Source organism: Prionailurus bengalensis, chromosome A1 (assembly GCF_016509475.1).
Source record: "Prionailurus bengalensis isolate Pbe53 chromosome A1, Fcat_Pben_1.1_paternal_pri, whole genome shotgun sequence".
Classification (NCBI taxonomy): domain Eukaryota; kingdom Metazoa; phylum Chordata; class Mammalia; order Carnivora; family Felidae; genus Prionailurus; species Prionailurus bengalensis.
The window spans coordinates 43,583,624-43,597,466 of NC_057343.1; the positions used below are offsets into that span (position 1 = coordinate 43,583,624).

At 35.0% G+C, this 13,843-nt stretch overlaps 1 non-coding gene across 1 annotated transcript; it reads left to right on the forward strand.

Moving 5' to 3' along the window:
- The first annotated feature begins 918 nt into the window (after nucleotides 1-918).
- LOC122496830 lies at nucleotides 919-1,050 on the forward strand. Its single transcript, XR_006300958.1, has one exon. It is a non-coding gene; the product is annotated as a U6atac minor spliceosomal RNA (small nuclear RNA).
- Nucleotides 1,051-13,843: the final 12,793 nt, after the last annotated feature.

Consider the following 13,843-nt stretch of genomic DNA (forward strand, 5'->3'; position numbering starts at 1 on the left):
GGCTCTGGGCTGATGGCTCAGAGCCTGGAGCCTGTTTCCGATTCTGTGTCTCCCTCTGTCTCTGCCCCTCCCCCGTTCATGCTCTGTCTCTCTCTGTCCCAAAAATAAATAAACGTTGAAAAAAAAAAAAAAAGATAATCTTTTGAAATACTGTTCTTAAAAATATTTTGCCACACATATTTTAAAAATTCACCTTTTTTGTATTTCTCAAGTAATACTAGGACTGTGTATGCTTATTTTTTATATTTTAATATTAATGGCAGAGATGGGAAAGACATATAAATTCTTAAATCTAAAGTCACATCTCTGCTTTAAAACACATTACTGTTTAAAGACAGTATTTCAGAATGTCAACATGAATGGAAGTGTCAAAATGATGCTTAATACTAATTTGTTTATATGTGCTTGACTGCACTTAGATGGTAAAATGGTAGGTATCAAAAATAAAGATTATTTTGAGACACTGAAGTAGGTTTCTTTTTGTTTTCATTGCCATAAATACCATTAGTGTTAATTGGAGATTTACATGTGCATTGAGAGAATAATATACCTCATTATTCTTGAGTAACAGCTACTGACTTTTAAAGGCCATTTAGAATGTATGACAGGAAACAAATAAAAGCATTCCACTTAACTTTTTGAAAGTTATTTTCATATACCAGAAAATGAAACAAAAGGCTTCATGAATATTCCACTGCCATAGTTTTAATTTTATAACTTCCACAACAAAACCTTTAGAATTCCCTTTGTAGCTTAACTAGCTGGGGAATATGTGAAGTAAGTATATCTTAAGTCTGCTTTGTGGTAGGTGACCATGGCCTAGAAGAGTATATGCTATTTACTTTGTTGTTGTCGTTTTAGGTATTTAAACCATTAGAAATCCACTGATGTCTCTAGTGTTCAAATAATTAAGATTTTGTGATGTGTAAAAGGAGAGAAGGTTATAGCACTCCTGTTGATTGACAAGGATGAAAGAGGCCCTTGGTCCTGACAACATATATATGGGTAAGGCATTGCTACCTACTTTGTGGCATCTAACCATCATTTTTATAGGCAATGAGGATTTAAGAGTGTGCTTATGATGAGCATAGGGTTGTGTATAGAAATATTGAATCATTATATTGTACACCTGAAACTAATATTACACTGTATGTTAACTGGAATTTAATTAAATACTTAAAAATAAACACATAATTAAGATTTCTTGAAAGATCACCTTGGCATATTACAATAAAAATAAGTAATTATTGAGCACATGTATGACAGTCACTATTTTTTAAGTGCATTTCAAGTATGAACTTACTAATACTCAGCAACCCTGTGAGGTCAGTATCATTATCCCTATCTTATAGGTGACATAATAGAGGCATCAAAAGGTAAGTTAACTTGCCTAAAGTTAACACACATAGTAAGTGGTAGAGTTAGGATTTGAACCCTGGTCACATGACTTAACAAATGGAGCTTGATGTAGTTATATTGGCTCAAATGAGTTGGCTTTGTCCTAAAATATGAACACACTAGTTAACAAATTAAAACCTTCTAGTTAATCCAACTTATTTTATTTTATTTTATTTTATTTTATTTTATTTTAATTTTATTTTATTTTATTTTTAAGTTTATTAATTTATTTTGAGACAGAGAGGAATAGTATGCATGCACATGTTGGGGAAAGGCAGAGAGAGGAGAGAATCCCAAGCAGGCTCTGTGCTGTGCTGTCATTGCAGAGCCTGACGCAAGGCTTGACCTCATGAACTGTGTCCAACGCATTTATTTTAGGAGTCATGTTAGATAAACTATTTTTACGCATACTTCATAGGATTATTTCAACAGTCACTCATATAGTTTAGGAAAATATTTCTTCCAACCTCACACCATAATCTTCCTGAGAAGTTTCTCCAGGGACAATTTCAAAGCTCTTGTAAGAGCTAACATGTACAGAATGCTTTTCTAAGACAGATGCTATCATATGCATTTTTTTTTCATATATTAAATCCAGGAACTACCTTTGAGATACAGTTGCTGTCCTTTTATAGATAATGAAAATGAGGCAGAGAAAGGACAAGTAATGTTCACATGTGAAAAGAATTTGAACAGAGGAAGCCTAATTCCAGAAAGAAGACATGATGTGACTGAAGAAAAGTGGATATTGAGTTCAGTGAGCCTGGATTTAAATCCCACATTATAGTGCCATAGAGGGAGATAGGGAGGGAGAGCATCGTCTTGTAGATAAGTTAAACAGAGTCAAGCCAAAGAAAGTTGGTCTGCTTTTTATTTTTGTCATGCACAGGCTATTTTATTATGTTTTTAATTTTTTTAATGTTTATTCAGTTTTGAGAGAGAGAGTGTGTTAGCAGGGGAGGGGCAGAGAGAGAGGGAGACACAGAATCCGAAGCTGTCAACACAGAGCCTGATGGAAAGCTTGAACTCTTGAACTGTGAGATCCTTGAACCTGAGCTGAAGCTGGACGCCCAACTGACTGAGCCACCCCAGCGCCCCATGCACAGGCCATGTAAAAAAAAAAAATGCCAGGGATGAAATAATCCTCCCTACTGCCTTCTGAGGTGGGATGCTCTACCTTCCTTTCATACACTTTTACCAGGACAGACCCTTAATTAATAACATGTTTTGAGCCTTGATTAATGACATGAAAATAAGATTAGAAACAGGTAGTCCACAGGATTGCTGTAAATGACAAAACAGAAGTGAAATAATTTGTAAACAGAAGGTAGAGTCACTCCAAGATAATAGGAGTCCTTTAATTTGAGGCAAAAATTATATCACATTTGGCTTCTAAAAGAGGTTTTAGTACTTGGCCAGCTATGTCCCCTTCACATTAACTCACTGCTCACACTCAGAGAGCCTGATCATACAAAGCTCTGGTGAAGGTGGGTGGTGTAAACTCTCGTTCTAAATCTGCCATGCATGCAGGCTTTAGAATGTGACCTATAATTTTCAAACCACAGAATACTGTTTGTGTGCTTTTTTAATGTTTCTTGACTCAAATTAATTTATAAATAGGAGAAGAAAATATTGGGACCTCAGTACCATCCAGTTGATATAGCACATCCTTCAAGCTTATTATCTATTTGTTTATTAAACAAATAGTATCAAACACCATGTACCAGGCATGCACCAGATTCTGGGAATAATATCTACTATTTTCTTTCTATGACTGCTGAAACAAATTACAACATGCTTAGTGGTTAAACACAACAAAATATATTATCATATAGCTCTGTAGGTTAGAAGTCTAACATGTTATCATTGGGCTAAAGCCAAATTGCTAGCTGAGCTGCATTCCTTTCTGAGGCACCAGAGGAGAAACCATTTCCTTGCTTTTTCCAGCTTCTAAAGGCTACCTGTATTCCTTGGCTCATGACCACCTTCCATCTTCAAACCAGTAATGTTTGGTCTAGCCTTTCTCACACTGAATCATTTTGACACTGATTCTCCCAACTCCTTCTTTCACTTCTGAGGATATTTGTGATCACATGACTTCCACTCCTTGATAATCCAGAAGTTTCCCCATTTTAGGGTCAGCTGATTGCAAGCATATTTCTGTTTGCAATTTTAAATCCCTTTGGCCATGTAACATACTAGTAGGATCCAGGGATTAGAACATGGACATCTTTGTGGACCATTACTCTGCTTCCTGCATCATCTCTGTTCACACATTACTTTAAGCTTATGGAAGAGAGGTGCTCACTACCTGATTAAGCAAATAAATATATACTTCAGAAACTGTGATATATGCTATTAATGTTTTATGGTATTATGAGTGTTTAAATCATGAAGAGGTGATATAGATCATGGAATTTTTCCTTAGTTGACTACATTTGTCTTGACATTTAGAGGAAGAGTGTATAGTTCAATTAGTGAAAGAATTAAGGAAGAGATTTCTCATAGAACCACATATAAGGGTTTAGAAGTAAGAGAAAACAAGAGAATTGGAGGAACGAAGCAAAAACCAGTGTGCCTGTAGCAAAATGAGCCTTGTAATTCAACTTAAAGCCGTTACCAACAATCTGTTATATTCTACTGGTTGAGATGTTAGGAATAAAACAGGGAAGAAAATTTGGGTTCTTCATTTTCTTCTACCTCCGGGAATGGCTCATGCTCTTTTTCAATTATATATTTGGCTCTGGGTAGTGTAAAAACACTTGTTCAAATGGGTACAGAGAGTGTACTGTTGTTTTCTTTTCAGCTCCCTGAGATATTTAGAATATTTTTAAGCATATCATGCAAGTAAGATCTTCAGTAATTCTGTAGAATTTAAGAGTGTTTCAAATCATTTGTCATTTACTATGCTTATATATGCTTAGTGTTTTTCCATATTATAATTTGAGTTTTTTTAGATATTAGGATAATAATTCTACCCATATCAGTATTATGGATTTGATCTTTTTTTAACAATTGAAACAAATTTAACCTTTCCTTAAACCAGCATAAGGTGAATATTTTCTTATTGTGCTAAAGTTGGCTTATAGGAGGAAAGAAAAGTAAAATTATACTTACAGTTAATTTAGTAATCACGTATATTTGCAGTATTAGACAATTACAAAAGTCTCTGCCATAACACGGCTAAAGGAACTTTGTGGTCTAGTACACCTGTTTCTGAATTTCTCTCATTGGTTGAGTAACCTTATTAAATTAACACAAGTTCTTTTATTTTCAGATTCTGTATCAGAAAAGTGGGATGATAATACTATGGAATGGTGGAATGGGATTATGTATGTGAAGTGATCAATATAATGCTGAACAGAGAATTCTCAATATTTGGTAGTTGTTATGTTTATTATTAAGTAGTTATTATCTGGCCATAACATTCTTGCTAATATATTTCTATTACTGTACTATTCGTCTCCTTAATAGTAAATGTTAAGAAAGCTAATGAAGAGAGAGAGAAAAAGTAATGCAAAGTAGCTTTCTAACCTTGGTATTTTTGAAGCTTTGTCTGTGACATGATATTGACCGCAGGGCACGTGTTTGGAGCCTTTCTGGGTTTGATGTTTCCCGACCTTCTCTGACATTCTTCTGACCCTCCCAGCAGTTTTTCTCCAGCTCTCTTCAACATTTCCTCAGCTTCCTGGCTGTGCTTCAACACTCTTGGAAATTTTCCCAGATGATTCATGAAAAATCATGTAGAGTAAGAACCTCAGGGTCACAGACTTAGAAGAGGGGGTTCTGAAGGGCAAAATAAGACTATCCAACAAAAGTTGTTCGTGACTTAACAGAGGAGTTTTAACTAAAAGAAAAATATTATTGTGTTGAGTAGAATAAACATGAGGATTTCATAGAGTCAAATAAATCATCTAAAGACAAGAAAACTGAACTGGGTGGGGGTGATTTCTATAGTGGGGTTTCTATTTTAACAGTGATTTTTCAGTTTGCATAGTTCATATAAGGTCTCTCCTATACACATGTATGAAGAGAGACTGATATATCCAAAACAAACAGTATCTCTGTAACTCTAATTAGAGGTTCAATAAAATAGCTAGAACAGAAACTAAAGCTCAAAGAAAGATCACGGTTTTAAATCCACACTTTAAGAATATATTTGTCATAGTAAATGTTAATAGAAATAATTTTCAAAATAAATGTTTTAAAACAAAACTTTTCATGGGAAGCAATGTGGCTTGTAAGATAAAAAGAGCTGTAAAGTTAACTAAAATGGTAACTCATTGTGATTAGACAATAGTTGTAAGTATATAACACTTATATGTCTCAGCTATTTTTGATAGTACCATTTATGTTGAGCAATATGCCTTTCCTTACCTGGACTGGAAAGCTACCATGATTCTTGTTTGTCAGTATGTGCCAGATGCACTAAAAAAAAAATCGGAAGTGGAAAATCAGGGCTGACTGCTGATATCCTCTTGGTTTGAGTCTCAAGGCCCTTGAATCTGAAGGCTACTATGCCAGCATTTACCCAAAGTCATGGGCAACTCTGGAGAAACTGACAAGGCCAGTTTCTAAGATCTAGTTTCGGTGGGAGTTCATAAAGTTACAGAGCTCTGATGTGTTGGCACCTACCAGAGAGTTTGCCAGGTACTCCCGAGTCCTATTTCTGATCAGGCAGAATGACATTCCTATCCTTTTTAGTCCAAAAAGTTTTCTCTTTCTCTTTTTCCTTCCTATTATTTATTCTCTAGAGTTAGCTTTTATAAAACTTTGAAAACTCCATGGTTCCTTGATATCATGCTAGTTTGATTTTTCAACTTCCAGACAAACATACACTTTAGTGAAAGAATTGGACATATCCTAGCTATTGAAAAGCAGTTGGGTATGATAGAAAGTAGATATGTACACATATCTTAACAGTTTTTTTTTTTTTGAGGTTAAGCATTTGATCTTTAAGGAATTGTTTTTCTCCCTTTGTCTTGCAAGATATCATCATCCTGACCCTGAGTTCACCCATTTAACAAATACCGTGTTTGCTGAGGTCCTTTTATAAGCTAGATTCTGTGTTAAGTGAAGGGTATACAATGGTGATTAAAACAACATGATTGCTGTTATCATGAAAATCATAGTACTGGGAAGGATAGACAGCAAATATTCATGTCATTATCATCTATAAGATAAAAGAACAAAAAGATATGCATGAATTCCACATCAAAACAAACACTAATACTCTATATATGCTCTGAAAGCTAGAAACCTAGACTGCTAGGAACTCCTATAAAAACCCTGCATCAAATGAACAATTACAATGGATAAGGCAGGAAGGAACAGAGTGATGAATTAGACTTCATTCCTCATGTCCAGGAACTGATAGTTTCTGGCTAAGAGGATAAAGCTAGCTTTATGGAGAAGATGACATTTAGAATGAAATTTTAGGATAAGGATGATAAAGAAATATGGTAAAGGGCACTAACTGCCAGGCAGAAAGAATAACCTCCACATCTGACCCTTATTTTGTGCCCTTTTGATTCCAGAACTAATCTGGTGTGTTTACATTTTCCATTATCCCTGGTGCTTGGTGGTAACTGCTCCCTGCCTAGCCTAAAATATGCTTGGGGTGGAAGATAAAAAGAGTAAAAGACCATTACTTCTATCATTATTTAGTTGAGTGAGATTTTTTTAAAAATCTCCAAATAAATCCTTAAAAATTTAAGAAAATATTAGAAATAACCCACATTTTGGAAGCTAATGATGTTAGAAAAAATAATGATAATTATCAAAACTCAATGAAGTTTACTCAGACTAACTGATACTTGGGAAACCCAGCTACTGTTTTCTTTGCCCTAACTTAAAGCCTATTTGAGGCACTTTCATTCAGACTTTAATCATTTTTCCCTCTTTCTGTTTTGGTTCTAATTCTTCAAATTAAAGTTGGTACATAGTTAATTTTATTCTTATTATGAAATATATATGTGTATTATATATGCTTTATTCATATTTGATAAATTTATGTATGCATTCTGTCAGAATGTCTGATAAAACTCATAATACATTTCTTACTAAAATGAAAATGAAAAGTTTGGGGAAGAAAAAGAGATTGACAATTAAATGACTTATTCAGGAAGACTTGAGTTCTGTATCCTTACAGCATATAGTGTACCCATCAGCAAGTTTCTGTTACATCTCAGGAATATTCCTATCACAATTGGAAACTTAGCCACTGAAACTTAATTGTTACGATCAAACTGGAAACACAGTATTTAAATAAGTTGTCAAAAATTAGGATTTATGCTCTTTAGATGCTCTCTATTTTAATTACCAAAGTCTCCCTACAGAAGACAATGTATTAATAATAAATAGCTCTTGTATATAAATGTTCATTGATGTGTATGTGTGTATGCCTGCCTTGTCCCTTGTATTGAAAGGTATCTTGTCTTAAAACAAAAATGCACATGCAATACTACTGTAACTAATAAATCATGTATGAAAAATGTGAAAGATGGCATTATATATCAGTCAGTGCTTCTTTGTATAATTAGATATATTTTCTTCAGTTTCTGCAGACCATCTATGACATTTTTGTTTTAAAAGTTCATTCATAATGTAAATGAATAATGCATTTTCTCATGATGGACACCCTGAACACTAATGTCATGTCACTGATGATGGGGCTGTCACAAATGTGAGAAGAGAAATGATAACTAGAGAAGTTATTTTTTACCCCACCAAATGTTAAGAAAAAAAAATTACTATCATTAGCATTGGACAAACACTCTGCCCACTTCTATAGTTTATAGGGATCAACTTTCTAGAAAGCCATGGATGCCTTCCATCTGTTGATTTACTCTAGAAAGGAAGAAATTTTAGTTTAGAATAGGAGGAAGAATTTACCCCTGGTGAGACACTGGGAGCAAGTAAAGCTCTATAACATGTAACTCACTGGAGAATTTTTCTTTTCTTTTCCTTTCCTTTCCTTTCTTTTCTTTTCTTTTCTTTTCTTTTCTTTTCTTTTCTTTTCTTTTCTTAAAAATATTTATTTATTTATTTATTTATTTACTTACTTACTTACTTACTTATTTATTTAATGTTTTAAGAGAGAAAGAGAGGGAGAGGGTCAGAGAGAGGGAGACAGAGAGAGAGAATCCAAAGCAGGCTTTGTACTACCAGCTCAGAGCCCTATGCAGGACTTGAACCCAGGAACCCACGAACCCTAGATAATGACCTGAGGCAAAATCAAGAGGCAGACACTTAACTGACTGAGCCACCCATGTGCCATTTATTTATTTATTTATTTATTTATTTATTTATTTATTGTCATTTTTTAATATTTATTTTTGACAGAGATAGAGTGAGCAGAGGAGGTGTGGAGAGAGAGGGAGACAGACAATCCAAACTGGGCTCCATGCAGACAGCGAAGAGCCTGATGTGGACTAGAACTAATAACGAACCATGAGAACATGACCTTAGCCAAATTCTCATCTCAACCAACTGAACCACCGAGGTGCCCCTATTTTTTTTTTTTTATTACTTTAGATAGACAGAGAGAGTGAGCAGGGTAGAGGGATGGGGCGTGGAGAGGGAGGGAGAATTTTAAGTAGGCTCCACACTCAGTGTGGAGACCCATTGCAGGGTTCAATCTCAGGACCCTGATCTGAGATCATGACCTGAGCAAGAGTTGGAAGCTTAACTGACTGAACCACCCAGGAGTCCTGGGAATTTCTTAATAGAAGGTGTCATTTTAGGATTAAATAACTATTTTAATAAGGAAGACACATTTTTAAATTTGAGTTTATTTGACAATTCTGGGCAAGTCAAGTATTTTACATAATATATTTGGAAGAGATAAGAATATATTGAATAATATATATTATTTAACAATTCCTCATTCATATCATCCCATTTTGTTCCTGCAACAATCTTGCTATATAGTATATGCATATGTAGTATTATTAACCTGGTTATGATAATAAAACAAATCACAGGATAATGAGAAGTAAGTCCCAATTTTTCTTACTTGTAATCTGGTTTTATTATCATGATAGGTAAGACAAAAACTTTCTTCTGAAATACTTAAATAATGGAAATAAAAGGTAAGCATTGTTTTAAAATGGTTCGGGGAGGGGGTGCCTGGGTGGTCCATTAGGTTAAGTGTCCGGCTTTGGCTCAAGTCATGATCTCATGGTTCAGTTTTTGAGTTGGAGCCCTGTACTGGGCTCTATGCTGTTAATGCAGAGCCTGCTTCAGATCCTGTCTCCTTATCTCTCTGCCCCTCCCCCACTCACACATGCTATGTCTCTTTAAAAATAAACATTAAGAAAAAATTGTTCAGGGATAAATTATCTAGTTATTAGTATCATCTCTTTCCTGTATTTTAAGTTCTTTAAGTGGCAATCTGTAATAGCTATAGAGATCACCTTATAAGTCACAAAATATATACTCAATAAATACCTGTTAAATAAATGCACAAGTATTCACAGAATTTGTTTTAGTTTAATTGTTTTACTACTATCTTATCAGCTTGTTTTACCCTATCAGAAAATAGGGTTACCTCTAAACTTTCTAGTTTCAGAGTGTATAAATATGCATCTATTTAATCTAGGCTATCAAACATCTTTCATCTGGCTAACTTCCAGAGAAAAGCCTTAATCTCTCACAAAGTAACCAAAGCAAATTCCTAGGGGTGGGTAGAACAAAGTCTGGTGTCTTATATTAAAATATAGTGAAGTATGATACATGAAATTTTAATGGCTAAGTTTCTAACAAGTATAGGAGTGTCTTAAATGTAATAAAATCCTGAAATGTACATTCAGTGCCATAAGAATATATAACACAAATCTTGAAGAAATCATTTAACAATGTATTTTTTGCCCCAAGATTTTAATTATTCTAAATTTAATACCAACACATTTGTGCATGCACATACATAATACAACCAATTAGTATGATGAGTTCTTGAGGAAAGGAAGATATTGAAGGCATTATAAATCCTTTTCACTTGTTAGAGCACCAAGAGATTAATTCCTACTCATTTTACTATGTAACCCACCCAACCATGTGTTACATATCTATATTTTCCCCATTCTTGCTAGTAATGTCTTTCCTCAGGCCCATCTACAAAGAGATACACACTTTCAGGAGAAAGAAACTAAAAGATCATGTATATACATCATTTGGAACTGAAAGCACATCTGGAGCAATGCCCCTCAACTTTTAAAAGATCTGTATGTTGATGAAGTCCCAGTAGTCCAATAGTTCATTTTTGCTTTTATTTCCCTTGCTCCTGGAGACATGTCAAGTAACTAGTTGCTGCGGCCGAGTTCACAGGTTGCTGCCTGTTTTCTCCTGTAGGATTTTGGTAGTTTCCTGTCTCACATTTAGGTATTTCATCCATTTTGAGTTTATTTTTGTGTATGGTGTAAGAAAGTGATCCAGTTTCATTTTTCTATGTGTAACTGTCCCTTTCTCCCAGCACCATGTGCTGAAGAGACTGTCTCTTTTCCATTGGATACTCTTTTTTTTTTTTTTTTTTTTAATTTTTTTTTCAACGTTTATTTATTTTTGGGACAGAGAGAGACAGAGCATGAACGGGGGAGGGGCAGAGAGAGAGGGAGACACAGAATCGGAAACAGGCTCCAGGCTCCGAGCCATCAGCCCAGAGCCTGACGCGGGGCTCGAACTCACGGACCGCGAGATCGTGACCTGGCTGAAGTCGGACGCTTAACCGACTGCGCCACCCAGGCGCCCCTCCATTGGATACTCTTTCCTGCTTTGTTGAAGATTAGTTGGACATATATTTCTCTGTCTGTTTCTGAATTCTCTATTCCTTTGAACTGTGTGTCTGTTTTTGTGCCAATCCATACTTTCTTGATGATTACAGCTTTGTAATACAGCTTAAAGTACGGACTTGTGATGCCTCCAGCTTTTATTTTCATCTTTCAACATAATTTTGGCTATTTGGGGTCTTTTCTGGTTCCATTCAAATTTTAGGATTGTCTGTTCTAGCTCTGTGAAGAATGCTGGTGTTATTGTGATAGGAATTGCATTTAATGTGTAGAATGCTTTGAGTAGTATTGACATTTTAACAATATTTGTTCTTCCAATTCATGAGCATGGAATGTTCTTCCATTTCTTTATGTCTTTCTCATTTTTTTTCATAAGATTTCTATAGTTTTCAGCATACAGATCTTTTGCCTCTTTGGTTAATTGTATTCCTAGGTATCCTATGGTTTTGGTGCAACCGTAAATGGGATTGATTCCTTGATATCTCTTTCTGCTGCTTCGTTATTGGTATATAGAAATGCAACCCATTTCTGTACATTGATTTTATATCCTGCGACTTTGCTGATTTCCTGTATCAGCTCTAGCAGTTTTTTGGTGAAGTCTTTCGGGTTGTCCATGTAAAGTATCATGTCATCTGTGAAGAGTGAAAGTTTGACTTCTTTATTGTCAATTTGGATGCCTTTCATTGCTGCTGAGGCTAGGACTTCCAGTAATATGTTGAACAACAGTGGTGAGAGTGGACATCCTGTTGTTCTCCTGATCCCAGGGGGAAAGCTCTCAGTTTTTCCCCATTGAGGATGATATGAGTTGTGGGCCTCTCATATATGGCTTTTATGATGTTAAGATATGTTCCTTCTATCCCTACTTTCTTGAGTGTTTTTATCAAGAAAGGATGCTGTATTTTGTCAAATGCCTCTTTTGCTTCTATTGAAAGAATCATATGGCTCTTATCCCTTTTTTTATTAATGTGGAGTATCATATTGATTGATTTGAGAATATTGAACCAGCCCTGCAACCCAAGAATAAATCCCACTTGAGCATGGTGAATAATTCTTTTAATGTACTGTTGAATTTGATTTGCTAGTATCTGCGCAGCAAAGGAAACAATCAACAAAACTAATAGGCAATGGACGGAATGGGAGGAGATGTTTGCAAATGACATATCAGATAATGGGTTAGTATTCAAAATCTATAAAGAACTTTCCAAACCCACCACCCCCCCCCAAAAAAAAAACAGTGAAGAAATGGGCAAAAAACATGAACAGACACTTTTTCAAAGAAGAAATCCAGATGGTTAACAGACGGATGAAAAGATGCTCAGTATCACTCATCATCAGGGAAATACAAATCAAAACCACAATGAGATACCACCTGACACCTGTCAGAATGGCTAATATTAATAACTCAGGAAACAACAGATGCTGGTGAGGATGTGGAGAAAAGGGAACCCTTTTCCACTGTTGGTAGGAATGCAAACTGGTGCAGCCACTCTGGAACAGCATGGAGGTTCCTCATCAAGTTAAAAATAAAACTATCCTGCAACCTAGTAGCTGTACTACTAAGTATTTATACAAAGGATATAAAAATGCTGATTCAAAAGAGCAAATGTCCCCTGATGTTTATAGCAGCACTATCAACAATAGCCAAATGATGGAAAGAACCCAAATGTCCATTGACTGATGTATGGATAAAGAAGATGTGATATGTGTGTGTGTGTATGTATATATATATTTTTTTTCCAGTGTGTGTGTGTGTGTGTGTGTGTGTGTGTATGTATATGTGTGAATATATATATACATACACACACGGACATATACACACACAATGGAAATGAAATACTACTTGGTAATGAAAAGAATGAAATCTTGCCATTTGCAACAATGTGGATGGAACTAGAGTGTGTTATGCTAAGCAACATAAGTCAGAGAAAGGTAACATATGTGGGATTTGAGAAACACAGATTTCTCAAAATTCACTCATATGTGGAATTTGAGAGGCACAACAGATGAACATAGGGGAAGGGAAGGAAAAATAAGATAGAAACAGAGGGAGGCAAACCATAAGATACTCTTAAATATAGAGAACAAAATAAGGGTTGCTATAGGGGAGGTGGGTGGGTAGATGGGCTAAATGGATGATGGGCATTAAGGAGGGCACTTTCTGGGATCATCACTGGGTGTCATATGTAAGAGAAAGAGATGAATCACTAGGTTCTACTCCTGAAACCAAGACTAAATAAAGTGTATGTTAACTAACTTGAATTTACATTAAAAAAAAAAAAGCTCTATACATATATATATATACATGCATCTTTGATGAAGTGTGGAATCAGATAATAAAAATAATGATTATTTATATGTTTTTTCCATAGTTTTTGAAGGACATTTGCGCCTTGTCATAATTTTATTGGTAAGCATTAATAAGAGCCCATAAAAAATGGATATACCCTGTTCTGTAGTGGAAAGTATATGGATTAGGATGACAACTTTCTACTTATTAATGTTGAGCTAGTTAATTATTTCTTAGTTCTAGTTTCCTAATCAATAAAATGAGAGGTGAGAAAGGTATCGTATATTCATTATAGATCTATCCATTATTTATTGATATAAAAATACTGGTTAACAAACTACCTAACCACTCAGTGCTTTAAAAACAGTAATCT